The sequence below is a fragment of the Trichechus manatus genome, unplaced genomic scaffold, assembly GCF_000243295.1.
Source record: "Trichechus manatus latirostris isolate Lorelei unplaced genomic scaffold, TriManLat1.0 scaffold00024, whole genome shotgun sequence".
Taxonomy (NCBI): domain Eukaryota; kingdom Metazoa; phylum Chordata; class Mammalia; order Sirenia; family Trichechidae; genus Trichechus; species Trichechus manatus.
Genome location: NW_004443960.1, coordinates 3,000,088 through 3,004,780, shown reverse-complemented (window position 1 = coordinate 3,004,780; position 4,693 = coordinate 3,000,088).

Genomic DNA, 4,693 nt, shown 5'->3' with positions numbered 1-4,693 from the left:
GTGAGAATAGCAGCACAATTGGAAGAGCGTAGTCAATGTCACTGAACTGTGCATGTAGAAATTTTTGAAACGGTGTATTTTTGGCTATGTGTATTTTCACCAAAAAAAAAAAAAGGTTGAGAAATTAGAGGGTTGACATGTTGTGGGGTTGTTAACCAATGTCATAAAACAATATGTGTAGTACTGTTTCATGATAAACTATTTGTTCTGTAACCCTTCACCTGAAGTACAATAAAAAAAACAACTCCAAAACAAAAAAAAAAATAAAGTTTATTAAAAATAATGACCTAATTTTGCTAAAGGAAAAAAAGAAAAAGAAAACCTCTGCTCATTTAATATATTTAAAATAACATCTCCTTGTTCTTTTGATTTATAATTCCTAAATTACTAGTCGTACCACATCAGCAAATGAAGGTCTTGTAAGCTTGACTGTATCCACCTCACTTAGGTCGACTCTACTTTGAGGAGGCAGTTCTTCCTCAGTCATATTTTGAGTGCCTTCCATCCCGAGGTGCTTGTTTTCCAGCATTATATCAATGTTCCACTGCTATTCATAAGGTTTTCACTGGCCAAGGTTTTCAGAAGTAGACTGCCAGGTCCTTCTTCCTAGTCTATTTAGTCTGGAAGCTCCACTGAAACCTGTCCACCAAGAGTGACTATGATCATTAAGGTTGTGTGTCAACTTGACTGGGCCACGATTCTCAGTGGTTTGGCAGTTATGATGTAGTTTGGCAGTTGTATGATGATGTTATCACTTCCATGATGAGATTTGATATAATGTTATCACCTTCAGGATGGGATCTGCTGTCAGTAGCCAAACAGTTGAAAGGGAGTTTCCTTGGGGATGTGGCCTGCCTTGAATATAAGTGAGCTTTCTGGCAAGGCTCTTGGGCTTTTGTTTGCACTGGATCCTGCAGCTGGCTCCTGTTCATGTGACTTCTGGTTCTTGGGACATGAGCTAGCAGATTACCTGCCATCTTGCCTGCAGATCTTGGAATTGGTCGATCTTTGCAGCCTGTGAGCAAGAGTCCTACTGTCTGACCTGCAGACTTTGGGTTGTCCAGCCCGTGCAGCTAAGTGAAATCAGGAGAAGCCTCTATCTTGACCTACGGAATTGGGATGTTCCCGCCTCTACAATCAAGTGAGCCAATTCCTTGATATAAATTTCTTTCTCTCTGTCTCTATATATATAGTTAAAGACTTTACTGGTTTTGCTTCTCTAGAAGACCCAGCCTAAGACAGTGACTTTGCTGGTATTTGCTGGTATTACAGCAACACACAAACCACCAAAGTATGACAAACTGAGGGGAAGGTGTGGGCTCAATACGAGAAGAAAATTAGAAGAAACAGCTGCAAACGTCCATTAATAATTGGAACGTGGAATGTATGAAGTATGAATCTAGGAAAATTGGAAGTCATCAAAAATGAAATGGAACACATAAAGGTCAATGTCCTAGGCATTAGTGTGCTGAAATGGACTGGTATTGGCCATTCTGAATCGGACAATCATATGGTCTACTATGCCCGAAATGACAAATTGAAGGGGAATGGCTTTGCAATAATAATTACTGGTGATTGGAATGCAAAAGTTGGAAACAAAGAAGGATCGGTAGTTAGAAAATACGGCCTTGGTGATAAAAACGACGCCAGAGATTGCGTGATAGAATTCTGCAAGACCAACAGCTTCTTTGTTGCAAATACCTTTTTTAAACAACATAAACGGTGACTATACACGTGGATCTCACCAGATTGAATACACAGGAATCAAATCGACTACACCTGTGGAAAGAAATGATGGAGAGACTCAATATCATCAGTCAGAACAAGGCCAGGGGACCACTGCAGAACAGATAATCAATTTGTCTTACACACAATCAAGTTGAAGCTGAAGAAAATTAGAGCAAGTCCACAAGTGCCAAAATATGACCTTGAGTATATCCCATCCGAAGTTAGAGACCCTTTCAGGAATAGATTTGATGCACTGAACACTAATGACCAAAGATCAGACGAGTTGTGGAATGACATCAAGGACATCATACATGAAGAAAGCAAGAGGTCATTAAAAAGACAGAAAGGAAAGAAAAGACCAAAATGGATATCAGAAGAGACTCTGAAACTTGCTCTTGAACATAGAGTAGCTAAAGCAAAAGGAAGAAATGATGAAGTAAAAGAGCTGAACAGAAGATTTCAAAGCGTGGCTCAAGAAGACATTGCAAAACATTTCGATGAAATGTGCAAAGACCTGAAGATAGAAAACCAAAAGGGAAGAACATGCTCAGCATTTCTCAAGCTGAAAGAACTGAACAAAAAATTCAAGCCTCAAGTTGCAATACTGAAGGATTCTACGGGGAAAATATTGAACGATGCTGGAAGTATCAAAAGAAGATGGAAGGAATACACTGAGTTACTGTACTGGAAAGAATTGGTTGACATTTAACCATTTCAGCAGGTAGCATGTGATCAAGAACCAGTGGTAATGAATGAAGAAATCCAAGCTTCATTGAAGGCATTGGTGAAAAACAAGCCTCCAGGAATTGACGGAATACCAACTGAGATGTTTCAAGGAACAGATGCAGCGCTGGAGGTGCTCACTCAAGTCTATGCCAAGAAATTTGGAGGACAGCTGCCTGGCCAACCGACTGGAAGAGATCCGTATTTGTGCTCATTCCAAAGAAGATGATCCAACTGAATGGGGGAAATTATCAAACAATACTATTTATATCACGCACAAGTAAAATTATGCTGAAAATCATTCAAAAATGGTTGCTGCAGTACATTGACAGGGAACTGCCAGAAATTCAAGCTGGATTCAGAAGAGGACTTGGAACCAGGGATATCATTGCTGATGTCAGATGGATGCTGGCTGAAAGCAGAGAATACCAGGAAGATGTTTACCTGTGTTTTATTGACTATGCAAAGGCATTCGACTGTGTGGATCATAGCAAATTATGGATAACATTGGGAAGAATGTGAATCACAGTACACTTAATTGTGCTCATGAGGAACTTGTACACAGAGCAAGAGGCATTCGTTCTAACGGTATAAGGGTATGTTGGGTGGTTTAAAGTCAGGAAAGGTGGGCGTCAGGGTTATATCCTTTCAACATACTTATTCAATCTGTATGCTGAGCAAAGAATCCTAAAAGCTGGGCTATATGAAGAAGAATGGGGCATCAGAGTTGGAGGAAGACTATTAACAACCTGTGATATGCGGATGATACAATTTTGCTTGCTGAAAGTGAAGAGGACTTGAAGCACTTACTGATGAAGATCAAAAACTACAGCCTTCAGTATGGATTATACCTCAACATAAAGAAGACAAAAATCCTTACAATTGGACCAATAAGCGACCTCATGATAAACAGTGAAAATATTAAAGTTGTCAAGAACTCCATTTTACTTGGATCCACAATCAACGCCCATGGAAGCAACAGTCAAGAAATCAAAGGGCGTATTGCATTACACAAATCTGCAGTAAAAGACCTCTTTCAAGTGTTAAAAAGCAAAGATGTCACTTTGAGGACTAAGTGCACCTGACCCAAGCAATGGTATTTTCAATCACCTCATATGCATGCCAAAGCCGGACAATGAATAAGGAAGACCAAAGAAAAATTGACACCTTTGAATTATGGTGTGGGCAAAGAATACTGAATATACCATGGAGTGCCAGAAGAACAAACAAGTCTGTCTTAGAAGAAGTACAGCTGGAATGCTCCTTGGAAGCAAGGATGACAAGACTTCATCTCACATACTTTGGACATGTTATCAGGAGGGACCAGTCCCTGGAGAAGGATGTCATGCTTGGTAAAGTAGAGGGTCAGCAAAAAAGAGCAAGACCTTGACGAGATGGACTGACACTGAGGCTACAACAATGGGCTCAAGCATAACAATGCTTGTCAGGATGGCACAGGATGGGGCAGTGTTTTGTTCTGTTGTACATAGGGTCGCTATGAGTCAGAATCAACTTGACAGCATCTAACAACAACAAATTACTAGTAAGGTTGAATATTCGTATTTCTTTTAGCCATTCATGTTTCTTTTTCTAAAAATTGTTCGTATCTTCTTGGTATTGGGTAGTTAATATTTTAATGGCTTATAAAATTTTTTAAATTCAAAATATTAAGTCATCGGGGAACATCTAGCTCAACTGGCATAACACAGTTTATAAAGACAATGTTCTACATTCTACCTTGGTGAGTAGCGTCTGGGGTCTTAAAAGCCTATAAGCAGCCATCTAAGATACTCCACTGGTCTCACCCCTTCAGGAGGAAGGGAGAATGAAGAGAACAAGATACAAAGAAAAGATTAGTCCAAAGGACTAATGGACCACAGCTGCCACGGCCTCTACCAGACTAAGTCCAGTACAACTAGATGGTGCCCAGCTACCACCACTGACTGCTCTGACCGGGATCGCAACAGAGGGTTCTGGACAGAGCTGGAGAAGGATATAGAACAAAATTCTAATGCACAAAAAAAAGGACCAGATTTACTAGCCTGACAGAGACTGGATAAAACCCGAGAGTATGGCCCCTGGACACCCTTTTAGCTCAGTGGTGAAGTCACTCCCGACGTTCACCTTTCAGCCAGGGATTGGACAGCCCCATAAAACAAAACGGAACTAATGAGGCACAGCAGTCCAGGGACAAGGACTAGAAGGCAGAAGGGGACAGGAAAGCTGGTGATAGGGAACCCAA